Raw genomic sequence first — 26,446 nt, 5'->3', positions numbered from 1 at the left:
GCTGAGGGGGTGGCTTCCCGGTGGGGCTTCTCCCCTATCCCTGCCAGGAGCCGCAGCATCACAATTCTGGGGTGAAGGAGAACAGCCCAGTCAGCACTTTCCGCCGACTCTTTCAAAACCACTTACAAGAACTGAGGCCTGTGAGCTCAGCCCGGGCGCAGTTCCCCCTCAGCGGCCCCTCGTGACTCTGCACAAAGCCCAACTGTGCTTCAGCTCCAGCCCCGGGAGGGGGTGGGGTCTCCGGCAAGCCCATCCTGTCTCCTGAGCCACAAGGTCCCACTCCGCCCAGCCTGGGACCTGTGCTTTCTGCCCACAAAGAGACACGACAGCCCCAGTGTCAGAGCTGTCTGAGCTGTGCTGGATCTGGGCAGCCTTCCTCCCAGAAGGTGGGGAAGGGTCTTCCTCCACTGTAAACCCTTTTCCAGCACAAATACCTCTCTTACGGTGTCCATGCAACATAATTTATCATAGAGCAAAGGTGGCATACATAATCCCAAAACGAAAAAAGGAAAATATCCAAAGAAAAATCTAGTCACTAGATGAACCTCACAGCAAACCTCTATTTTGCCCCTCCTGTGCCAGGCCCTTTGCTGGGCACTTTCCATTCATTGCATCCTTTAATAATCATAAACTCCCTGCTGCCCATTTTACAGATGAGGAAACAGGCCCCAAGAGGTTCAGAGGCATGACAGAGGCTACCTGGACGGAGCGAGGGGCAGGGTGGGGCAACACTGCTCAACCCTTGCTGTGACCTCAGGCCCCCCCACTCAGCCTTCCCAGGGGTGCTGCAGGCCTGAAGACTGCCCTGGCTTGGCAATTCTCCCATCTTACTCCTCCGCACATACTGATATGCACACATTGTGCCAGGCACTTGGGGCTGGCAGGAGTCATCTCAAGGCCTGGCGGCTCACTCCAGCTTCACTGCCAAAGCCTGGGGCTGCCACAGGGAAGCTACCTGCTTTCTGGCCTGGGCGCTTAGTGGGGTCCCTGCAGGTCATCCTGGTCTCCCTGCCCCATGCAGCTGGATTAGGCTTGCCAGGCACTAAACTAGCCAGGCCCCAGTCCTTCACCCTTGATCTCCTCCTCCGTAAACAGGGCCAGGGACAAGTTCTAATTGCTTTGGCCAGCACAAAAGAAAATTCAAAAAGCAAGTAACTCATAACTGCCTCTAGACGGTCCTTGATCACTGGCCCAAGACTTTCCCCTCCTGGTGACTTCAGGGCACATTAACTGTGCTCTCCTAACAAGTCCACAGGACTAACCAATAAAGCACTTTCCATAGAAGTCAACCATGAAGCCCAGTCCCCCACCCAAGCGAGAGCTGGAACCAGGTCTCAAAAACCACTGAGGTTCATTTCAAAATGTACACATGGGCCATGCACCCATGATTTAATCCATAAAACCCCTACGGAGTTGAGACGCTGAGTTTGGACATAAACATATTCTTTAGGCCCTTTTGTGGAGTTCAAAGACAGAATAACTCACTAGCTTTTGAAGCATCAAGAAAGGTCTGTTCTTAAAATCCCGTCATCATTGTTATCACTCTATTTTTAGCTGAATACGTCTGAGATACAGAGTGCAGTGTCAAGCATTTTGTGTGGAATACCTCAGTCCTCACATCAATACTCCCATACTACAGAGGAGGCAACTGAGATTCAGAGAGGTTCCACAGCCTGCCATGAGCCTGCCTCTAAACTTTACTTAGTAATATATTAAGCCTCAGGCCTTGCTCTTTTTAAAATCTAATGAAGAAGCAGCTGGGTGCAGTGGCTCACGCCTGTAATCTCAGCACTTTGAAAGGCCGAAGTGGGCGGATCACTTGAAGTCAGGAGTTTGAGACCAGCCTGGCCAACATGGTGAAACCCCGTCTCTACTAAAAATACAAAACTTAGCCGGGTATGGTGGCGGGTACCTGTAATCCTAACTACTCGGGAGGCTAAGGCAGGAGAATCACTTGAACCCAGGAAGTGGAGGTTGCAGTGAGCCAAGATCATGCCATTGCACTCCAGCCTGGGCAACAAGAGTAAAACTTTGTCTCAAAAAAAAAAAAAAAAAAAAGACAAAAGAAAAAATCTAATGAAGAAGTCAAGTTCATTGTCTTTCCTTGAGTTACTTTTTAAACTCCGAACCTTTTCAGATTAACTCTCCAGGTTTTGCATTGCGTATGATTTTTTTTTTATTATTTTCCAAAATAAGAGAGAGAAAAAGGTCCCTGTGTGTTTAACATTTAAAGGCATCATTTAAAAATATTTCCTAAGAATATATTCCTCTTGGTGGTCCTGGGTGTCTCCTGCTTGAGTCATCCTAAAATCCAGCCAACTCAGCCTGCAAGGAGTATCACCACCACCCGCCACAATCAGAGGTGCGGTGGCTGAGCTGGGCTGTCCCAGAGGTCTGGTTATGGGTGAGGAGCAGTTGAAGGTATGAGGACAGGCTCTGAGAGAGCTGTAGGGTTGAGGAAAGGGCATCAAGCCAGATGTCCCAGAACCTGAGTGAGACCCATCATGCCTCACTCAGGCCCCATGAGGCTGTATGGGGAAGACAGGACCCATGTGTCTGCCAGGGCCGGGCACAGAGTTGGCAGGGGTGGCTAGATTCTTTGTTCTGTTTTCTAATAAATTGCAACTCATTCCCAAGTGCTTGTTCTTCTGGCTTTAAGTCACACCTTCCTTAATGCCATCCCTCAAGAAGCAGGTGGAGAAGAAGGGAATCTGGACTAAGGGGTACTGCAATGGCCCCCAGCTAGGCCACCATGCTCCACCTGAACCCAGATGCTTTTCCTCATCCTCCAGCCTCCCAGCCCCGGATTTAGAAAGCAGTGGGCTCCTACGTGCTTGAGGAAGTAAGGCAAAGCGGCAAAGGAGGACAAGAGAGTGGAGCTGGGGTTGGGTAGGAAAATCCACTGAGCATGACCCACCAGGGCCTCCAGGTCAGGTCGGAGGGCCAACGTTGCCCCAAGCACCACCGTAGCTCCTCCTGGGTACTATTTAAAATGCCACATCCCGGCAGGGCACGGTAGCTCACGCCTGTAATCCCAGCACTTTGGGAGGCCGAGGCAGACAGATCACGAGGTCGGCAGATCGAGACCATCCTGGCTAACATGATGAAACCCCATCTCTACTAAAAATACAAAAAATTAGCCGGGCATGGTGGCGGGCGCCTGTAGTCCCAGCTACTTGGGAGGCTGAGGCAGGAGAATGGTGTGAACCGGGGAGGCGCCACTGCACTCCAGCCTGGGCAACAGAGTGAGACTCTCAAAAAAAAAAAAAAACAACCACACCCCATCTCCCCAACCCGAGCTGCTGAACAAAGAGCCTCACACCGCAGAGGAAAGGAGGTGTGGTAGAGGCAAGGCAGGGTAGCCTCACTGACTGCCCTGAGAGTCTGAGAATGAGGGTCACGTCCGTAACCTGGCCCCTCCCCAAGCTTCAAGTCCATGAAGGGGCACAGCACCGTCCCCGCCCACAGCCCACCATCACTCACACCCTGCCTCATTTCGCACTAATGCACTGCTCTGATCACATCACTGCCCTGCTCAAAACCTTCTATGGGCTGCCACAGCCCAGTGAACCAAGGCAGTCCCTGATGCCTCCTCCCTGCCCGAAGGCCGCCTGTCTCCTACACACACCCACCAGGATCCTCTGACTCTCAGACCCAAACCTGTGACTTCTCATTCTGTCCAGATCTCCCTGCCCCACTGGCTATTCCTCCAGGAAGCCAGTCCTGCTAGCTACTTGCACCCTCACTCTTCTCCTCTGCAGGCCGCTCTGGTCTAACCAGGACCCCACCCTAAGCCTTGTGCTGCTTTCTGCTGGTTCTTGCCTTCTTCCCTCATGTCCACGATGACAGGACCCTCCCCAGGGTCCCTCCTCCAGCCATGTCAATCACAGTAGTAAGAGCAGCCAACCGGTATTAGAGTGTCACAACAACCCAGCCACCCTAGGAGGGAGGAAATATTAGCCTCAGGGTACAAATGAGGGAACAGAGGCACAGAGAGGCTTAGCTTCTTGTTCAGAGTTCACAACCCTGCTGTGTTAAGCTCTGAGATGAAAGGCTGGGGAGAACTTGCAGAGCGAGGAGATGCCCAGGAGGTATAAGGAAAAGGCCCTCTCAGAATCCAGAAGACGGCTGGGCTGGCTCACATCTGTAATCCTAGCACTTTGGGAGGTCAAGGCGAGAAGACTGCCTGAGGTCAGGAGTTTCAGACCAGCCTGGCCAACACGGTGAAACCTCGTCTCTACTAAAAGCACAAAAATTAACTGGGCATGGTGGTGAGCGCCTGTAATCCCAGCTACTCAGGAGGCTGAGGCAAGATAATGCTTGAACCCAGCAGGTGGAGGTTGCAGTAAGCTGAGATTACGCCACTGCACTCCAGCCTGGGCGACAGAGTGAGCCTCCATCTCAAAAAAAAGAAAAAGAATCCAGAAGACCCAGGCCCAGCTACCTGGGGATCCCAGGCACCAGACAGGTCCTTCCAGATCCTTCCTCACTTACCCAGTGAGGCAGAGCCATTGCCAAAAGAACCCAGGGCTGGCCCTCAGCCCAGAAATACCAGGGAGAAAAGGAAGGATGGCAGGGAGCTTCCTGGTAGAGGTGGGATAGGCACATCTGAGGGCCCTGGTCAGTTGAGGTCCCCACAGGCACTGGCAGGGAGGTAGCAGTCACTACACCCAAAGGAAGGTGGGGAGGCAGACATGGAGGGCAAAGATTTACAGAGATGAAGAAACTGAGGCCTCAGAGGGGAGCCTGGCATCTCTCTCTCTCTGCAGTGCCCTTTTCTTCTACTGATTGTCCAAATGTGCCCATCCCACCAAGTCCACCTCTACCAGGAAGTCCACCTGTGCTCTCATGTTCATGGCCTTCCAGTGAGCAGCATCTTTCCACATCAGCTCCTCCCAGCAGGTGTTTTCCTGGTGGGTGGGACATTATTGGCAGTCGTTTAAAAAAATATTTCCATGGTCAGATCAGGCTGGGAAACACTCAACAGTTTCTTTTCTACAGGACTTGTCAGGGCCTTTAATTCTCTTCAATGTATTCTGAACCTCCCATAGGGTAGTGGAGTGAATTTGCCAGTTTCTACCCTTATTTGTCCCCTGAACCCTTGAGGCTGCCCAGAACAGTCTTTGAGAAATGTTATCCCCTCCCATCCTGCAGGACAGCCTGGCCCAGGGGCAGGGGTCAAAGTGGGGTATGATTGGCTTGGCCTTGTCCTCCTCTGAGGAGGCGTATGTGGGATACCTAGGGAGCTCAGACTGAGAGCCAGTCAACCCCTACCCTGCCAGCCCCTCATGGCACTGCCCAGGGCAGCTGAACCTTTGCCCTTTGTGTCTGCCCTCTGCACCTTCCTTTAGGTGTGGTGACTGCTACCCCTCTGCTAGCATCTGGGGGGACTCAACCGACCAGTGTCCTCAGATACCCACCGCAGGTCATTTAGAGTCTGAGGTGCAAGGGGCCTTGGGAGAGCCCCAAAGCAACCTGGTTTTTTGCAAGCAAATTGCTAATTCGACCCCATGTAAATTTTAATGTTAACTTTAATATTTAAGATTAAACTAAAATGTGTTTAGCTGACTCTCTGGGAAGATGCAATGCCCCACCCAACAAACCCTGTGATAACCCCCCAAGGAGGGACCTGAACCCCTCAGTTTACAGATGAGGAGACTGACACCTCAGAGAGGAACAGACACTTGCCTGTAGTGGCCCAGCCAGGGCAGAGCAGAGAGAAGCATCCAGGCCCCCACTACTCCCATGTATACCGCAGAGGTGGCCAGAGTGGGATAAGATCCCCCAACAGCAGCTCACGTAACCATCAGGCAACAAGGACTTGGGTCAGGGTGACAGGCACTGCACATACTGGGGTGATGGCCCGGCAGCTGGGGAGACTACGGTCTTTTATGAAGACACGTCACAACTGGAGCTAGAGGGCTGGATCAGCTGTTTCCCCAATCTCTCTGCCCTGCCCTGGCTGGAGGAAGGCTGCTCACTCCAGATTGGTTGCTCTCAGTGCCAGGCTCGGCTGTGGGCAGAGATAAGGTGCCCTCCGTGCTGTCTGCATGTCACCCTGCCCTGGGATACAGTCACTCAATGTACCCACTCATAGTCTTGGGAGCTCCTTACAGTTAGGGGCCCTGGAAATCAGACCTGTTCCTGGCCTATGAACCAAGCACCCAGAGGCCCTTACACAGCTCCAGCTCCCAGCAGAGCCCCTGCATCTCACATCTTCTACAGTGCCCTCTGTCCGGCCCCAGCCCACCTACACCGCCCCCACCCCCTACACTGGCAGCTCCCTACACATCCTGAAACACACGAGCCGCAGGAGCCAAGGTGGTTCCCTTTACCTGTTCCACCCACCTGAACTGCACTCATCCCTCAAGACTCTAGTCTAAATCCTTGCTATACAAAGTGTGCTCCATGGAGCAGCAGCACTGCACTGCCAAGGAGCTTATTAGAAATGCAGTCTCAGGCGGGGCGCAGTGGCTCACGCCTGTAATCCCAGCACTTTGGGAGACTGAGGCAGGCGGATCACTTGAAGCCAGGAGTTCGAGCCCAGCCTGACCAACATGGTGAAACCCTGTCTCTACTAAAGATGGTGGTGGGCACCTGTAATCCCAGCTACTCAGAAGGCTGAGGCAGGAGAATCGTTTGAACCCAGGAGGCGAAGGTTGCAGTGAGCCAAGATCCTGTCATTGCACTCCAGCTTGGACAACAGAGCAAGACACCGTCTCAAAAAAAAAAAAAAAAAGGAAGAAATGCAGAGTCACAGGCCTCACCCCAGACCTGCTGAATCAGACAGGACAGACCTGCATTTTAACAAGCTGCCTAGGTGATCTATGTGCATTCGAGTCTGAAAAGCACTTTTATAGACCACTGCTCTAATCAGGTAATTGCCCCCATGCCCTATAACCTTCAAAGGCTCCCCAGGGCCCACTGAATCAAGGCCAGACTCAGCAGCTTGGCAGCCAAGGCCTTTCCCAACCTGGCTTCAAACCACTCCAGGCCTGGCTTCAACCCACTTCTCCTCCACCTTAGGAATGCCATCCCCTCCTCTGTCTGCCAAAGCCGCCCAAGATTTCAGAACCCTCCCAAAGCACCACCTCATCTGGGAAGAGGACCTCATTGTATCACACCTGGCATGGCTCACGTTTATTTCCTGGAGAGCAGGAACCATGTCCTGTGTTCCCAAAGGCTCTGAACACCAGGCTGGGGCACAGGAGATGCCAGGTGCTAACCACAGCTAACAAGGCCCAGTGTCTACTTGTCAGGAAGTCCACCTCAGCTCTAGCCTGTCCATCTCAGGCTCAGCCATAGCCTTCACTGCAACTCAGCAGACAAGGACTTGGGCATCGTGGACAGACCTCCTCCATGCTCCCCTGCCAGAGAAGGGAGCCCTTCCTGACAACCATGAGTGAGCTTCCGACAGCAATGTTTTCCCTGTGCCTCAGTTTCCACTAACCCTGCCTCCCTGTCCTCCTAGGAGGCTGGCAGGATCTGTCCAGATAGATGAGCAGATACCCTCAACTCTGGGGCTCAGAATTCGGAGAAAACAGACCCCATCCCTGTGTGGTCAGCAAACCGTTCCTCAGCCAGCCAGTCAGGTCCTTGGGAGGCCAGGTCACCTGCTCAGAGCCATCCTCATGCCAAACAGGAAAGCCTCCCAGGGCAGAGCTGTCACACCCTCCTCCCTGCTTCCTGGCCCAGTTCCTCAGCCTGGCATCCCAGGGGAAGCCTTTCCTCCTTTCAGAGTCTACAAGGAGAAGGCACTCAAGCATGTGACCTCCAGGGAGCAAAGAAAAAAAGTCCCTCTAATCCCATTTTACAGGCAGATGACGAGGGCAATGCTAAACCCAGAAGGGTGACATTCTAATGATGGCATCTCAGGCAGAAAGCACTAGCTGAACCAGAAGCAGCAGACCTTCCCAGCACCCCAAAATCACAGTGCACGTGATGCCCAACCCATTGGTCTGGGTCCGGAGCCTCTCCTGGAAGAAAAAGCGGGGCATGAAGCAGAAAAATTCGGTTACCCACTCCAAGTGAGGATCCCTTCTACCTTAAAGGGTGTAACTTCTTTCCCACCTCCCCAGCCCCCAAGGCCAGGCACCTCTGGGAGGCAGGGAAAGCCTCTTCTTAGGAAGCCCTCGGCTGACACATAACTGAGAGGCATGAGAGAAGTGGCAGAGTGGACTGATTTTGAACATGGATTCTGGAGTCAAGTTGCTTAGATTCAATCCTCACTTTGTCATTATTTAGTTGTATGACTATGACTCAGTCTTCCCATCTGTAAAATGTTTGGATTCAATCCTCATTCTGTCATTATTTAGTTGTATGACTGTGTCTCAGTCTTCCCATCTGTAAAATGGGAATAAGACCTACCTTATAGAGCCTTTAAGAGGATTAAAGGAGTTAACGTTTGCAAAGTCCTTAGAACAATGCAGGGCATACAGTGAATTTGCCAGGGCCCTGCCCTGCCTCTTGACCTCTGCTTGATTCCTCCCACCCAGGATGCCCTCCTCATCCCCACCTATCCCAGCTCAAGGCCTTTCCTAGGCATGCCAGCCCGATCCCAGATCTGGACCACTGCCCCTAGTTCTAGCACCCACGTCGTGGTGTTACCTTGGTCCACCCCTGTCTCCTGTCCAGGGCCCAGCTCCCCTCCCTCCCAGATCTGAGGTCCCCTAGCTCTCAGCCTTCCATTCTGAGAGTACCAGCCACACAATTTAACACTCAGCTGGCTCCTCTGTGCAAACAGGAAAGCTGTGGGTAGAAAGGCAAGAGTCTAGAGAGAGACCACCCCAGGGCTAGGCACCCAGCAGTCCCCCAAGAGAGTGGGCTGAAATCAATTCCTGGCTGCCCAGGCTGCCCACATCTTGCGAGCTAGAGAATCTCCCTCCCACCCAACATGCACACATATCCTTCTGCTGACCCAGCCTGGATTTCTACCAAAGAAAGCAAAGGAAATCATTTACCCCAACCACAGTGACACGCACAGACTCACATCCCACCGGCTGCCCTCGACATACAGGCCTGCTCTCGAGCCACCCGTACCTTCTCCACTTCCCTTTTTCACATCCCATTGGCGCCCTTAGATTCTTGCAGCAATCTGCACAATTGCTTTTGTGGGGAAAAAAAAAAAATCCTCAGGGTCACTTGAAGTTTAAAGGGGGCTCCTGTGCTCACTGCAATACCCACCTGTCTGCCCAACCCAGCCCCAATCTGCCCACCTGGCTTCAGATTTCCTGGGCATCAGCTATATGCCAGGCACTGTGCTAGATGCTCCAGATACAGCACTGGTCCTTTCAGTCAAGGTTCCGGCCCTTAAGAAGCCAGATAAGTCAAATATACAAACAACTGTAACAAATGGTTGTGAATTGTGATAAATATAATATAGAAAGTAAGTCAGGTGCTATGATGAATTATGGGGGACTTCCCAAGACTGGGAAGGCATTTGAGGAAGGTATAATTAAGTGAAGACCTTAAAAATAAGAAGGAGAAAAGCCAGGCCAGTAAAGGGCACTGGAAAAACACTCGTGGCAGGAAAGATAGCACAAGCAAAGGCCCTGGGGCAGGAGAGAGCTTAGGGTGTCCAAAGGGCAGAAATGATTCAGATGAGTCTGTCAGGGAGAATGCAGAGGAGACAGTGGTCCAGATAAGGCTGGGGAGGTCAGCTGTGGCCAGAATGGGAAGGGTCTGGTAGGCTGAGGGAAAGCTTTGAGATTTTAATCAAGTGTGATAGGGAGCTATCAAGAATTTTAGAGAAATGAGATGGTCCCATCAACAGTTTCTATATCATTCTTGCTGCTCTACTAAAATAGATCAGAGGAGGACAAGTGCAGACCTGGGGAGAGGGTTAGGTGGCTTGGCTTGGCTTGGGGCAGGTAGCCTGGGGCCGTAACAGTGGAGTCAGAGCACAGAGGGCAGACCTGAGATCAATTTTGTGAAAAGAACCAAAAGGACTTGCTCTTGGTGGAGTTGTGCCCCTGGTTTCCCATCTTCCTTCCTTCCTTCCTTCCTTCCTTCCTTCCTTCCTTCCTTCCTTCCTTCCTTCCTTCCTGCCTTCCTTCCTTCCTCCCTCCCTCCCTTCCTCCCTCCCTCTTTTCCATCTTCCTTCCTTCCTCCCTCCCTCCCTCCCTTCCTTCCTTTCTTTCTTTCTTGACTGAGATGGAGCTTCACTTTTGTTGCCCAGGCTGGAGAGCGATGGCACGATCTCGGCTCACGGCAACCTCCGCCTCCCGGGTTCAAGCAATTCCCAGCCTCAGCCTCCTGAGTAGCTGGGATTACAGGCGTGCGCCACCACGCCCAGCTAATTTTGTATTTTTAGTAGAGACGGGGTTTCTCCACGTTGGTCAGGCTGGTCTTGAACTCCCGACCTCAGGTGATCCACCTGCCTTGGCCTCCCAAAGTGCTGGGATTACAGGCGTGAGCCACCACGCCCGGCTAGGTTTCCCATCTTTAAAAGTGAGTAGATGGGCCAGGAGAAATGGCTCATGCCTGTAATCCCAGCACTTTGGGAGGCCAAGACGGGTGGATCACCTGAGGTCAGGAGTTTGAGACCAGCCTGGGCAACATGGTGAAACCCCATCTCTACTAAAAATATAAAAATTAGCCGGGCGTGGTGGCGCATGCCTGTAATCCCAGCTACTTGGGAGGCTGAGGCAGGAAAATAACTTGAACTCAGGAGGCGGAGGTTGCAGTGAGCCGAGATCACGTCATCGCACTCCAGCCTGGGCGAAAACAGCGAAACTCCGTCTCAAAAAATAAAAATAAGAATAAAAAAAGTGAGTAGATGATGGGTCATTCACTAAGATGGGAAGGCCTGGGGAGTGCCATCAGGGTTCTATTTTCATCCATATTAAGTTTTTTGTCACCCAGGACATCAAAAATCATCAGATGGGGGTTAGGTAGAGAGGCTGGGGCTGGAGATAAAATCTGCTATTTAAAACTATCAGAATGATGTACATTTAAGATCTGTATGTTTGCAAACTGATGCTTGATTTTTAAAATCATAAGAAAGAATGAAACGGGGAAGAGTTTGTAAATAGACCGGGGAGAGAAGCGGCTATGGACAGAGCCCTGGGGCCCTCCAACATTTGGAGCTGAGTGAAGTTGTCTGAAAAGAAGTCTAAGAAAAACGGCAGCCAAGGAGGGAAGAAAACCAGGAGAAGCCAAGGGAGGATACTGGTTCTTGAAGGAGAGTGTTCAAGGAGACCAGGAGAGGTGGAAGAAGACTTGCTTGTGGGGGCGTGGAGCTCACTGGAGAGCTTGGTTGAGGCTATTTCAGTGAAGGGGTAGGACCGAAGTCAGGGCAAGCCAGCTAAAGAACGGAAGAGCTGTGCTCCGAAGAAGCGAGTGCAGAAGGCTCTCCAGAGAAGTTTTGCTGTGAAGGGAAAAAGGTCTGAAGCTGGAGGGAATGAGGGAATAAGGCAAAAAGGGAGCTACAAAATTGGAGAGACAGGGTGCCAAAGCATATTTCTCATAAAGCTATGGACGATCCAGGGGGAAAGAAGCCACTTCTAACACCGGAGAGAGCAGGGGTAACTGCAGAAAGGGGGACAGGGAGAGGACCTTGGAGCCCAAGCGGAGGCAGGGCCAGCGGCAGGAATTGGGATGCTTTCTCCGCCTAACAGGAGGCAAGGGGGCAGGGGTGGCCGAATGCAGATGTGCGGGCTTCACTGCACACACTTTCGGATGCATGGCACCCCGGCCCGCGCCGCTCCCGGTAACCCCAGGGCACCTACTGCTGGCTCCAATCATGGCCAACTTGCCCCCACAGATTGGTACGTGATATGCCATCAACAGCAATGTTCTGCAAACAACCTGTGGGCACCTCTCACTATACATGCCAGGAACCGCCCGTATCTCATCGGGCCAAGCCCCCTGGCTCAAGCGCCGCGGGCCCCTCAACTGCTCTAAAGGAGCCCTCGTCCCTACCCCAGGGCAGTGGCTTCCCTCAGCCCCTCCCCCAAAGTAAGCCGTCCAACACGCCCGAACCCTTTGCGAGCCCGGCTCCCGCCAAGCCCGGGGCATCCCGTAAGACCCTAGTTGGCCCTTAGGAGAAAGCAGCTCCTCACCCTGCCAGGGGCCCTAAAGGGACCACCCGGACGCCCGGAGCCCAGAGCGGTCAGCACAGACTCTCCTGGCGTTCGGGCCATCACTGGGGAGCCTTCTGTCCTCTCCCCGGTGCCCACCCTCCCGGCAGTCCGAGTCGTCGCGGGGCGTCCGCGCCCGGCTTTGTCTGCGCCCACGGGGCGCGCCTGCCGGGCAGCCGGGAGGCTCCCCTCCCGCACGCAGCCCGGAGGTCCGTCCGGCACTCTACCCCCGGCGCCCGGCCCGGGCCGCGCAGCCCTAGCGCCGGGATCACCGCCACCCCGGCCCACACCACTGCTTTCCCCCGCGGGAGCCAGGGGGGCGCGGCGCCCCCCGCTCCCCGCGAGCCTCCCGGAACGCCCCGCACCCCCGCCCGAGCGCCCGAGCGCCGCGCTGGCCGCCCAAGCCCCGCGCCGGCCGAGCCCTCGGGGACCGCTCCGGGCCCCTCACCCTCTCGCTGCGGCCGCAGCCCCTGCCTGCGCCCGAGGGAGGCTGAGAGCCGGGGCCCGGGGCCGGAGAGCGGGCGCACCGTACCTTTCCCTGCTGAGCCGGGGAAGTAAGTCTGCGGCGAGCGGCGCACCGGTCTCGGCCTCCTCCTTCTCTCCTCCTCCGCCAGCCGCCTGGCTTCCTCCTCCAGCCGCCGCCGGGACTGTAGGGGCCCGAGCCAGCCGCCGCGGCCTGTGTGGGGCCCCGCTGCGCCTCGCGTCCCCTACCCACCCCGCTCCGGCCCGGCCCTCCGTTCCGCCTCTGGGCGGGGACGCGCCGAGCTCCTCCCCGGGCCCGCCCCGCCGGGAGCCGGGAGCCGGGAGCCGGGAGCCGGGAGCCAGGAAGCTGGAAGCCGCTGAAGCCGGAGACTGCTGGATTCCTGCCTCGGAAACCCAGGTCCCGCGCCCAGATCTGGGCCCGCACCTCCTCCCTCCCTATCAGGGGTCCCCCCTCCCGCAGGGGACCCACCGCAGGACAGGCAGCGACGTGTAGCATAGGGCGGCGGCAGAGGTCCAGAAGCCAGGAGGGTAGAGGTGGCCCTGGAGAAATGGGGTTTGATGCTCCCCTCCAAGAGGGAACCGCTTGGGGACAGGCTTCAGGACTGGGGCAAGTGAATTTCAGGTGAGGTTTCCTCTCAGCAGAAAAGGCCTTGTCATTGCCCAAGCTGTTCCGTCCCCTGGAAGCCTCTTCTCCCCACCCCACCCCACAAATCCCTATGCCCTCTTGGGGTTAAATGTCAGTCTACATGTCACACCCTCCTCTGTGAATCCTCCTGGGTCACCGAGGAGAGCGGAATATTTGTTAGCTCTCAGAATTGTATCTCCTGGATTTGAATTCTGCCCCTAGGTAGCCTTAGGTAAACTACTTAATCTCTTTGCTTCAGTTTCTTCACTTGTAAAATAGGGTTAATAAATAGTACCTACTTCAAAGAGTTTATTAAATAAGGCCAGCACGGTGGCTCATGCCTGTAATCCCCGCATTTTGGGAGGCCGAGGCAGGTGGATCTCCTGAGGTCAGGAGTTCAAGACCAGCCTGACCAATATGGTGAAACCCCGTTTCTACTAAAAATACAGAAATTAGCCGGGCGTAGTGGGGGGCTACCCGGGAGGCTGAAATAGGAAAATCGCTTGGACCCGGGAGGCGGAGGTTGCAGTGAGCCAAGATCACACCACTGCACTCTAGCCTGTGTGACAGAGCAAGACACCATCTCAAAAAATAAAAAATAAAAAATAGTTTGTTAAATAAAAATATTAATATGGACTTGATGGATTACAAATGATGGGAAACTATGCAAATTGGCTTGGTGTAAGCAGACAGGTAATTTATATGCTCACATAAAAGGTGGTCTGACTGATTCAGGTACCAAGAAGCACAAAATACATCAGCATTTGGTCTTCCTTCCCCTCTTTCATCTCTGTTCTTTGCAGTAGGAAGTTGGCTTCCAGCTGCTCTAGGCTCCATCCTCTCAGCCCAAGTCCTCATTTATTTCAGCAAAAAGCCAAGGTGACACCTAGTTGCCTTGGACTGGTTCACATATCATTCCAAACTAATCACTGAGGTTCTGATATTCAGATTAGTTGGGTCTGAGTCACACATCCATCCCTAGAGTCAATTCTTCCTAATTCATGTGGATGGAGAGTGAGGAAAGGTGATTTCAGGGCCCTGTTTACCCTTAGAAGGTGAACGGACCCAGAGCTGTGTGCCAAGAACACATTAAGTTCCCAAAAAGTATTGGGCATGGTTGAAGACCTTCATTACATTTCAGGGATGCCAGTACCTTTTGAACATCTTTGTATGTTAGGGGACCTTTCCAACCCCTCCCCACATGCCAAAGCCAGAAACACTCTTTCCCAGTCTCCTTTGCAGCTGAAGTGCTGGCAGCACCCAGGCCCTGCCAACAAGATGCACCCCTGAAAATTAGTGTATAGAAGTGAGCAATGCTGGGAACATCAAATAGAATGTATCTTTAAAAATAAAAATAAAAAAGAAGAGAAGCAAGCAATATGAGGAGGCAGGAGTCACCCAGAATCCATCAGGAGGAGGGTGGCAAGGATGGCACTGGAGGCTTTAAGGGCAGCAGTGGCAGAGATGCTGGAGTACTTGCCCCACTGAACTGAAGATGCACATCTCAGTTGCCCATTGCTACATAACAAGCTGCCCCAAATGTAGTGGTTTAAAACAACTTTTTTTTTTTCTTTTTGAGTCAGAATCTCACTCTGTTGTCCAGGCTGCATGCAGTGGCGCAATCTTGGCTCACTGCAACCTCCACCTCCTGGGTTCAAGTGATCCTCCTGCCTCAGCCTCCCAAGTAGCTGAGATTAAACCCAGCTAATTATTTTGTATTTTTAGTAGAGATGGAGTTTCACCATGTTGGTCAGGCTGGTCTCGAACTCCTGACCTCAGGTGATCCACCCGCCTCGGCCTCCCAGGCGTGAGCCACCATGCCCAGCTGAATGATTTCTTATTTCTCACTATTTGGGGGGTTTGCTGGACTCAATTGGACAGTTCTGCTGCATATGATGTTGACTGGGGACATTAGCTAGAAGCTTGACTGAAGCTGGAACAATCAAAATGGCCTGTTTCTCCATGGGACCTCTCCAGCAGGATAGCCTAGACTTCCTTAGCATGTGGTGGTTTGGCTTCCCAGAGGGTGAATATGGAAGCAACCAAACATCTTAAGACCTAGACTCAGAACTGCCAAGTCATGATTTCTACCACATTCTATGGCTGAAGAAAGTCATAAGGTCAGCCCATATTCAAGGGAAGGATAAATCAACTCCACCTCTTGATGGAAAGAGTGGAGTGTTGTACTCATTTGCTAGGGCTGCCATTACAAAATGCCACAGACTAGGGGACTTAAACAACTGAAATTTAGTTTCTCACCATTCTAGAGGGCATTAATCCAAGATTAAAGTGTAGGTGGGTTCCCTCTAGAAGGGAGAATCTGTTCCAGCCTCTCTCCTATCTTCTGGTAGTTTTCTGGCATTCTGGTGTTCATTGGCTTCACCTCCATGTCTGCCATCACCTTCCCATGAGCTCTCTCTCAAATCTCCTCTTTTGTTTTGTTTTGTTTTGTTTTGTTCTGTTTTGGGTTGTTTTGTTTTGTTTTTTGAGACAGAGTCTCGCTCTGTTGCCCAGGCTGGAGTGCAGTGGCAGGATCTTGGCTCACTCCAACATCCACCTCCCAGGTTCAAGTGATTCTTCCGCCTCAGCCTCCTGAGTAGCTGGGATTACAGGTGTGTGCCACCACACCTGGCTAATTTTTGTATTTTTAGTAGAGATGGAGTTTCACCATATTGGCCAGGCTGGTCTCAAACTCCTGACCTCGTGTCTCAGCCTCCAAAAGTGCTGGGATTACAAGCGTGAGCCACCGCGCCCAGCTCAAATCTCCTCTTCTTATAAGGACACCAGTCACATTGGATTAGGGCCCATCCTAATGACCTCATTTAACTTGATTACCTCTGTAAAAACCCCAGGGACTGAAAAACAAACTGTTTATCCTCTGCTCTCACACCCCAACAATCAATACAGAACACTTCTGTGACCAAACATGGGAGATTGCTCCCCAATAAGTAAGCAAGCAATTCTGCAGCAGACACCAGCTGGGCAATTTCTTTTTCTTTCTTTCTTTGATAGGGATTGTGTTGAATCTGTAGTTTGCCTTGAACAGTATGGTCATTTTAATGATATTGTATATTCTAATTTATCAGCGTGGGGTTTTTCATTTGTTTATGTCATCTAGGATTTTTTTCATCAGTGTTTCATAGTTCTCCTTCTAGAAGTCTTTCCTAGGTTAAAGATATTCCTCGGTATTTTTTTGTAGCTGTTGTAAATGGAATTTTTTTCTTGATTCGGTCTTTGGCTGGCTCATTATTGGTGTCTATAAACACTACTGATCTTTGTACATTAATTTTTGTATCCTGAAGCTTTACTGCTTCCTTTGTCAAATTTAAGAATTTTTGGTGGTGTCTTTAGGGCTCTTCAGGAATAATATTATATCATCATCAAACAGGGATAACTTGACTTCCTGTTTTCCAATTTGGATGCGTTTTATTTCTTTTTTCTGCCTGATTGCTCTGGCAAGGAATTCCAGCACTGTGTTGAATAAGAGTAGTGAAAGTTGGCATCCTTGTCTTGTTCTAGTTCTTACAGGAAATGCTTTCAACTTTCCCATATTAAATATGATGTTGTTGGGTACACATGGACACAAAATGGGAAGAGTAGACGTGGGACACTCTAAATTAGAGGAGGGACGATAGGGAGCAAGCGTTGGGAGATTACCTGTGGGGTACTATGTTTGCTACTTGGGCAACAGGATCATTAGAAGCCCAAACCTCAGCATCACAAAATATACCCACATAAAAAACCTGCACAGGTACCCCCTGAATATAAAATGTTTAAAAATAAGATAGAATTATTAAAAAATGAGATAGACTTTAGGTAATGCATATTTTAGACTTGCGATTGAGGTCTTTGCAAAAAGTGGGGAAAAAGTCTTCTTACTCATTTCCTTATGCACAAAACATGTCCTCAGAAATATTTCTACCAGCATCATTAAATGTATTTTCAAATTTCTCTATTTAGGGCCCTGTGCTAGTTGCTAAGGATGTAGGTAAAACAAGTGAACAAGAAAATCCTGTTCTGAAAGGTCTTCTGATTCTAGTGGGAGAAAGAAAAAGAGATTGATATTAATCAGCTGCCCTCTTGTAATAAGCAGAAGTACTAAAACATTCTTATAGATGAATGATACACAGGAGGATCTGAAAGGTTTCTATTTTTTAAAAAGTATGATGCTGGCTGGGGGTTTGTTATATATAATCTTTATTATGTTGAGGTGTATTTCTTCTATGCCTAGTTTGTTGAGGATTTTTATCATAAAGGGATGCTGAGTTTTATTGGATGCCTTTTCTGCATCTGTTGAGATGATCATACGGTTTTTGTTTCTAATTCTGTTGATGTGATATATCACGCTTACTGATTTTCATATGTTGAACTATCCTTCCGCCCTTGGGATAAATTCCACCTGATCATGGTGTAGTATCTTTTTAAGGTGCTGTTGGATTCCATTTTTTAGTGTCTTGTTGAGGATTCCCTCCTTATCTATGTTTTAGAATAGTTTCAAAAGAATGGGTATTAATTTTTTTATATGTTTAGTGTAATTTGGCTGTGAATCCTCCTCATCCTGGGATTTTTTTGTTGAGAGATTTTTTATTACTGATTTCAATCTCATTACCAATTTTTTGTCTGTTCAGGAATTCTCTTTTATCTTGGTTTAATCTTGGGAAACTGTGTTTTCAGGAATTTATCCATTTACTCTAGATTATCTAAGTTGTGAATACTTGTTTGTAATAGTCTTTAGTGACCTTTTGTACGTCTGTGGTATCAGTTGTAATGTCTCCTTTGTCATTTCTGATTGTGTTTATTTGGATCTTCTTTTTTTTTTTTTTTCTTCTTAGTCTAGCTAGTGGTTTGTCAGTTTTGTGTATCTTCAAAGAACTAATTTTTTTGTTTCATTGATCCTTTGTATTTTGGGGGGGGTTCTATTTTATTTATTTTTGTTCTGTTCCTTGTTATTTATATTTTTCTGCTAACTTTGTGTTTGGTTTGTTCTTTTCCTAGTTCCTTAAGGTGTGACGTTAGCTTGTAAATTTGTGGTCCTTTTACTTTTTTGATACAGGCTTTAATCTTAAGACTTCCCTCTTGGCACTGCTATTGCTGTATACCATAGGTTTTGGTATGTTGTGTTTTTATTTTCACTTGTTTCAAAAAACGTTTAATTTCCATCTTAATTTCTTTATTGACCTAGTGACTGTTCAGGAGCATGCTATTTAATTTCCATGTATTTATATAGTTTCCAAAGTTCCTCTTGCTGTTGATTTCTAGCTTTTCTCCACTGTAGCCTGAGAAGATACTCGATATGATTTTGATTTTTAAAAATTTAAGACTTGTTTTATGACCTAACTTGTAGTCAGTCTTAGAGAATGTTCCATGTGCTGATGAAAAGAATATATATTGGGTAGAATGCTTTGTAAATGTCCGTTATGTCCATTTGGTCTCAAGTCTAATTTAAGACCAATGTTTGTTAATTTTTGTCTTGATGATCTGTCTGGTGCTGTGAACAGGATGTTGAATTCCCCCACTATTATTGTGTGCTGTGTATCTCTTTTTTTCAGGTCTAGGAATATCGTATTTCTGAGTTTGGGTGCTTGATGTTGGATGTATATGTATTTGGGATTGTTACATCCTCTTGCTAAGTTGATCTCTTTATCATTATATAATGACCTTTTTTGTCTTTTTTTAAAACGATTTTTGTTATACAGTGTTTATCTAAGTATAGCTAGTCTTGCTTACTGTTGATTTTCATTTGTGTGGAATATCTTTATCCACCTCTTTATTTTTAGTTTATATGGGTCTTTATGGGTAAGATGAGTATCTTATAGGCAGCATATAGCTATGTTATGGTTTTTAAAAATTCATTCCGCCAATCTTTATCTTTTAAGTAGAGCATTTATTCTATTTACATTCAAGGTTAACATTGATATATGAGATTTTATTCCTGTTATATTGTTTTCAAGTTATTTTATGACTTCTTTTTTTCTATTTATTTATTTATTTATTTAATTATTATACTTTAAGTTCTAGGGTACATGTGTATCATGTGCAGGTTTGTTACATATGTATACTTGTGCCATGTTGGTGTGCTGCACCCATCAACTCATCATTTACATCAGGTATAACTCTTAATGCAATCCCTCCCCCCACCCCCCTCCCCATAATAGGCCCCGGTGTGTGATGTTCCCCTTTGACCAAGTGATCTCATTGTTCAGTTCCCACCTATGAGTGAGAACATGCGGTGTTTGGTTTTCTGTTCTTGTGATAGTTTGCTGAGAATGATGGTTTCCAGCTGCATCCATGTCCCTACAAAGGACACAAACTCATCCTTTTTTATGGCTGCATAGTATTCCATGGTATATATGTGCCACATTTTCTTAATCCAGTCTGTCACTGATGGACATTTGGGTTGATTCCAAGTCTTTGCTATTGTGAATAGTGCCACAGTGAACATACGTGTGCATGTGTCTTTATAGCGGCATGATTTATATAATCCTTTGGGTATATACCCAGTAATGGGATGGCTGGGTCATATGGTATTTCTAGTTCTAGATCCTTGAGGAATCACCATACTGTTTTCCATAGGTTGAACCAATTTATAATCCCACCAACAGTGTAAAAGTGTTCCTATTTCTCCACATCCTCTCCAGCACCTGTTGTTTCCTGACTTTTTAATGATTGCCATTCTAACTGGTGTGAGATGGTATCTCATTGTGGTTTTGATTTGCATTTCTCTGATGGCCAGTGATGATGAGCGTTTTTTCATGTGTCTGTTGGCTGTATGCATGTCTTCTTTTGAGAAATGTCTGTGCATCTCCTTTGCCCACTTTTTGATGGGGTTGTTTGTTTTTTTCATGTAAATTTGTTTGAGTTCTTTGTAGGTTCTGGATATTAGCCCTTTGACAGATGAGTAGATTGCAAAAATTTTCTCCCATTCTGTAGGTTGCCTGTTCACTCTGGTGGTAGTTTCTTTTGCTGTGCAGAAGCTCTTTAGTTTAATTAGATCCCATTTGTCAATTATGGCTTTTGTTGCTGTTGCTTTTGGTGTTTTAGACATGAAGTTGTTGCCCAGGCCTATGTCCTGAATGGTATTACCTAGGTTTTCTTCTAGGGTTTTTATGGTATTAGGTCTAACATTTAAGTCTCTAATCCATCTTGAATTAATTTTCATATAAGGAGTAAGGAAAGGATCCAGTTTCAGCTTTCGACTTATGGCTAGCCAATTTTCCCAGCACCATTTATTAAATAGGGAATCCTTTCCCCATTTCTTGTTTTTCTCAGGTTTGTCAAAGATCAGATGGCTGTAGATGTGTGGTATTATTTCTGAGGACTCTGTTCTGTTCCATTGATCTATCTCTCTGTTTTGGTACCAGTATCATGCTGTTTTGGTTACCGTAGCCTTGTAGTATAGTTTGAAGTCAGGTAGCGTGATGCCTCTAGCTTTGTTCTTTTGACTTAGGATTGTCTTGGCAATGCGGGGTCTTTTTTGCTTATCAAAAGGATACAAACTTCTGGCTGACAGTGTTTTTCTTTAAGCACTTTGTGAAGTTACCATCTCGTTCACTTCTGGCCTGCAAGGTTTCTGTTGGAAAGTCTGCTGTTAGTTTGATGCAGTTTCCTTCATAGGTGACTAAATACTTTACTCTCGCTAATTTTATGAACTTTAAAGCAGTTTTTTCCAATTCTGTGAAGAAAGTCATTGGAGCTTAATGGGGATGGCATTGAATCTATAAATTACCTTGGGCAGTATGGCCATTTTCTATTGATTCTTCCTATCCATGAGCATGGTATGTTCTTCCATTTGTTTGTGTCCTCTTTTATTTCATTGAGCAGTGGTTTGTAGTTCTCCTTGAAGAGTTCTTTTACATCCCTTGTAAGTTAGATTCCTAGGTATTTTATTATCTTTGAAGCAATTGTGAATGGAAGTTCATTCATGATTTGGCTCTCTGTCTGTTACTGGTGTATAAGAATGCTTGTGGGTTTTGCACATTAGTTTTGTATCCTGAGACTTTGCTGAAGTTGCTTATCAGCTTAAGGAGATTTTGGGCTGAGATGGTGGGGTTTTCTAAATATACAATCATGTCATCTGCAAACACGGACAATTTGACTTCTTCTTTTCCTAACCGAATACCCTTGATTTCTTTCTCTTGCCTGATTGCCCTAGCCAGAACTTCCAACACTATGTTGAATAGGAGTGGTGAGAGAGGGCATCCCTGTCTTGTGCCAGATTTCAAAGGGAATGCTTCCAGTTTTTGCCCATTCAGTATGATATTGGCTGTGAGTTTGTCATAAATAGCTCTTATTATTTTGAGATACGTTCCATCAATACCTAACTTCTTTTTTTCTTTATTTTTTCTCTGTCTTTGTGGTTTGATGAAATTCTGTCATGTTGCCGTTTTATATTTTTCCCTTGCTCCTTGTGTGATTGTTTTATACAAGCTGTGAATTTTATATCTTTTGTGTATTTTTGTGAATATCAACCTTTTGTTTCCGTGTTTAAGACCCTTTTGAGCATTTCCTGTAGGACTAGATTAGTGGTGACAAAGTCTCTTAGCATTTGCTTGTCTAGGGAAAACTTTAATTCTCCTTCATTTATGAAGCTTATCAAAAGGATACAAACTTCTGGCTGACAGTGTTTTTCTTTAAGCGCTTTGTGAAGGTACCATCTCGTTCACTTCTGGCCTGCAAGGTTTCTGTTGGAAAGTCTGCTGTTAGTTTGATGCAGTTTCCTTTATAGGTGACTAGATACTTTACTCTCACTAATTTTAAAATACTTTCACTTTTACTTCAGACCTTCTGAATATAATATGCCATGGTTAAGTCCTTTGTGCAACGTATTTTCCTGGGGATCACTGGGCCTCCTGTATCGGGATGTCTGACTCTTTTGATAAACTTGGGAAGTTTTCATTGATTATTTCGTTATATATATTTTCTAAAGTTTTGGTCTATCTACATCTGAAGGTGATATGGTTTGGATCTGTGTCCCCACTCAAATCTTATGTTGAACGTGGGGCCCCAATGTTGGAGGTGAGGCCTACTGGAAAATGATTGGATCACTGAGGCAGTTTCTCGTAAATGGCTTAGTATCATTTCCTTGGTGCTGTTCTTGTAATAGTGAGTGAGTGAGTTATTGTGAGATGTGGTTGATTGAAACTGTGTAGTGTGCATCTTCCTTGCCTCTTTCTCCTACTCCAGCCATGTGATGTGCCTCACTCCCCCTTTGCCTTCTGCTATGATTGGAGGCTTTCTAAAGCCTCCTTAGAAGCAGAAGCCACTGTGCTTTCTGTATATCCTGCAGAACTGTGAGTCAATTAAACCTCTTCTCTTTATAAATTATCCAGTCTCAGGCATTTCTTTATAGCAGTGCAAAAATGGACTAATAGAGGGTGATCTCAGGAATACCGATAATTCGTAAGTTCCATCACTCTGTGTAGTCCCAGACATCTTGAAGATGTTCATTCTTATTCTTTTTTTTTTTTTTTTTTTGTCTGATTGGATAATTCCAAAAGACCTGTCTTCAATTTCTGAGATTTGTTATTCTGATTATTTTATTATTAATGATTTCACTGTATTTTGTATTTCTTTCAATGACTTTTTTAGTTCCAGATTTTCTGCTTGCTTTTTCTTTAAAATATTGATCTCTCTGGTAAATTTCTCGGTTCTTATCCTGAATTGATTTTCTGATTTCTTTGTATTTGTTTCTAGATTTCTCTTGTGAAGGGGTGGCCTGCCCCTCTACACCTGTGGGTATATCTCGTCAGGTGGGACAAGAGACTGAGAAAAGAAATAAGACAGAGATAAAATATAGAGAAATGACAGTGGGCCCAGGAGACCGATACTCAGCATACCAAGGATGTGCACTGGCACCGGTCTCTGAGTTCCCTCAGTTTTTATTGATTATTATTTTCATTATCTCAGCAAGAGGAATGCGGTAGGAGAACAGGGTGATAACAGGGAGAAGGTCAGCAAGAAAACATGTGAACAAAAGAATCTATGTCATAATTAAGTTCAAGGGGAGGTACTATGCCTGGATGTGCATGTAGGCCAGATTTATGTTTCTCTCCACCCAAACATCTCAGTGGAGTAAAGAATAACAAAGCAGCATTGCTGCCAACATGTCTCGCCTCCTGCCATAGGGCAGTTTTTTCTCGTATCTCAGAACTGAACAAAGGTACAATCGGGTTTTATACTGAGACGTTCAGTTCCCAGGGGCAGGCAGGAGACAGTGGCCCTCCTCTATCTCAACTGCAAGAGGCTTTCCTCTTTTACTAATCCACCTCAGCACAGACCCTTTACAGGCGTCAGGCTGGGGGATGGTCAGGTCTTTCTAATTCCCTGAGGCCAATTTCAGACTATCACAAGGGGATAAACTTTGGACAATACCCAGCTTTTCAAGGCAGAGGTCCCTGCAGCTTTTCACAGTGCATTGTGCCCCTGGTTTATTGAGACTAGAGAATGGCGATGACTTTTATCAAGCGTACTGCTTGTAAACATTTTGTTAACAAGGCATGTCCTGTAGAGCCCTAGATCCCTTAAACTTTGATTTCATACAACACATATTTCTGTGAGCACAAGGTTGGGGCAAAGTGGCTGGGGCAAAGTTACAAATTAACAGCATTTAAGCAAAGCAATTTTTCATTTTTTTTCTTTTCCCTACACTCTTGTATCTCATTGAGCTTCTTTCAAATCAATATTTTGTATTCCTCATGTGGCATTTTGAGCAATTCTTTTTATATTAGGGTCTGTTGCTGAATGTATTAGCATGTTCTCGCATTGCTATAAAGAAATATCTGAAACTGGGTAATTTATAAGGAAAAGAAGTTTAATTGGCTCACAGTTTCGCAGACATTACAAGAAGAATAGTGACACCTGCTTCTGGAGGAGCCTCAGGAAGCTTCCAATCATGGCAGAAGGCCAAGGGGGAGCACACACATCACATGGTAAAAGCAGGAGCAAGACAACAAAGGGGAGGTGTTACACACTTTTAAATGAACAGAACTCATGAGAACTCACTCACTATTATGAGGACAGTACCAAGAGGGATGGTACTAAATTATTCGTGAGAAATCCAGTCCCATGATCCAGTTACCTCCCACCAGTCCCCACTTCCAACCTTGGGAATTACATTTCTATATGAAATTTGGGCAGGGACACACATCCAAACTATATCACTGGACAATTGTTGTGGTCCTTTGGTGATGTCATATTTCCCTGCTTTTTTATGTCTCCTGTGTCATTCTATTGATATGTACACATCTGGTGTTCCAATTTTTAAAAATTGCATTTGTAGAAAAATATGTTTTCCTAAGGATGTATATATGTTGTTGACTGCAGAAATTACTCTGGCTTTGATTTTGTGTGCCCATGGTAGTGTGATCTTTTTATGACTTCTTTGGCAGTACATAGGGTCAGTGGTTTCTGTGATTTCCTCAGTGGCTTAAGGTGCAGATACTAGTTGAAATTGTGCTGAAGTTTAGCTGGGGACTTGGACACCAGTGAACCAGTTTTTGGGCCCTAGCAGTGGCAGTAGTGGGGCAAGTGTGCCTGTTTTTAGGCCAGCAGCCTAAACTGAGGTCAAAAATTTGTGATCAATGAAGGCATAGAATTCTCCAGAAAAGTTAAAAGCACAAAATCATTATGTCTGTGAATATTAAATAAATTAATTAAAGCATTTTAAATGTTCTGTCTACATTTTATGCACTGAGGGAGGATAATATCAGAAAGAAGTTCAATTGCTTTTAATTAGTGTACACAGAAAAGAATGCATTCCTTCACATTTCAATTTCCCACTTGGAAATATCCCTCCAAATTTAATATTTGACACAGTTAATAGCTACGACTTGCAATCTCTTCACTGTAATATATATGGATATAATGAGTAAAAATAAAACTTTCAAGCCTTTAGTAAAGACGGGTGTCTACTAATTGATGTCTTCTTGGTTGGGATAGTCAGAAAAAAGTAAACAAAATAGAAACAAAAAATTTTCCTGTAGTATTATTAGGGTTTTTCAAAATTGGTAGCACACAATTTGTGATCAAGTCTCTCCAGCTATTTTTCTGCCTCCTAATTCAGCAGTGACACTTTCCCTGCCTATGCTTTCCCCCAGGGCAGCTGAGAATTAAATGTCTCAGAATTAACAATATGCTTGTCAGCAAGAGTTGTACTTTCAGCTGCACCCCACACTAAGTTTAATTTCTAGAGAATTGTTGATGCACTGCAGTAAATCAGTAACATTTGATGCTTATCTAGTTATTCTTCTGGCATTTGTGTATCTTAAAAAGATATGTTTATGAAATTAATTTTAGTGAAAAATGAGTTTTTATTTTCTAAATTTGTCATCTGACTTTTTGAGTTTGCCACTTATTGCTATTTGCCAATCAACCCCTCAAGTTGACACCCAAAATGCTTATAATTACTTTTGTTATTATGACCCATCATAGGTTTCACAAGGTTCCTCAATTAATATGGAATAAATATATGTTTAAAATGACACTTTGATTAATATAACAAAACAGTTTTTAAAAATAGATTTTATTCTTAAATCTACAGAAGGCAAAGTGAAAATATCACTCACTATTCAAATATTATTTATAAAATAAAGCCACTTTAAAAGTTAAATCTCGTGATGAAGGTAAAAAAATAAATTTTACCCAACTACTTTTTTCCCCTCAGTGGAACATATTCATTCTATACAAATAGTTCTTGGGTTCTTTTTTTCATTATATGCCTTATCTTTTCTTCAGATGTCTGAGCTAACCCCACGTATGTTATGATCAGCCTTTTTTTGCCTAGTACATTTAATGGTGTTATTTTCCCCATCATTATCCATGATTATGTCTACACTTTGAGACTCATGATATTCAGAACAGCCTAAAATTAAAGTCAGTAAAATGAGAGTGAACTTAATTTGCATTGTGTGTTCTCTGAGAATAGCTTTACCCTTAGCCCTAGGAATCTCTAGTTGTCACTTATCATATTGAGAGCTAAAGTGTGTTCAGATTTTATTTTTTTAGTGTATCAAATAAAACTCAATTATTTTTTGTACTCTGACCAAAGTGTAAGTAACTTCTATGAATTTTTTATTTATTTTATTTCTCCCAGTTTGTCATCCTGTTATTGCAAATTCCATGATTTTTTCATAATAAATTTACCAGAATCATTAGAAGAAATTAACGATGCACAGTTTAAAATTTGCATAAAAATAAAACACTTTTGATATATTGAAGACAAAAATCAGTTCAGTTGTGTCAATTGAGATATATTTTTTAA

At 46.4% G+C, this 26,446-nt stretch overlaps 1 protein-coding gene and 1 pseudogene across 3 annotated transcripts in view; both read right to left on the bottom strand.

Annotated features, from left to right (window-relative positions):
• Positions 1–12,786, bottom strand: part of LOC119618597 (spermine oxidase-like) — a 39,499-nt gene extending 26,713 nt beyond the window's left edge. The window contains exon 1 of one of the 3 annotated variants that reach the window (XM_073008129.1): positions 12,613–12,786. The gene's annotated coding sequence lies outside the window, so the exon portion shown is untranslated. Of the gene's footprint in view, positions 1–5,688; positions 5,991–12,612 lie in introns of those variants that run through there. The other 2 variants (XM_073008135.1, XM_073008130.1) reach the window with 2 other exon arrangements.
• Positions 12,787–22,981: 10,195 nt separating this feature from the next.
• Positions 22,982–23,727, bottom strand: LOC140710317 (uncharacterized; annotated as a pseudogene).
• Between the last annotated feature and the right edge of the window lie 2,719 nt (positions 23,728–26,446).

The sequence above is a fragment of the Chlorocebus sabaeus genome, chromosome 2 (genome assembly GCF_047675955.1).
Source record: "Chlorocebus sabaeus isolate Y175 chromosome 2, mChlSab1.0.hap1, whole genome shotgun sequence".
Lineage (NCBI taxonomy): Eukaryota > Metazoa > Chordata > Mammalia > Primates > Cercopithecidae > Chlorocebus > Chlorocebus sabaeus.
The sequence above is the reverse complement of the archived record's forward strand: the minus strand, read 5'-3'. Positions and strand labels throughout refer to the sequence as shown.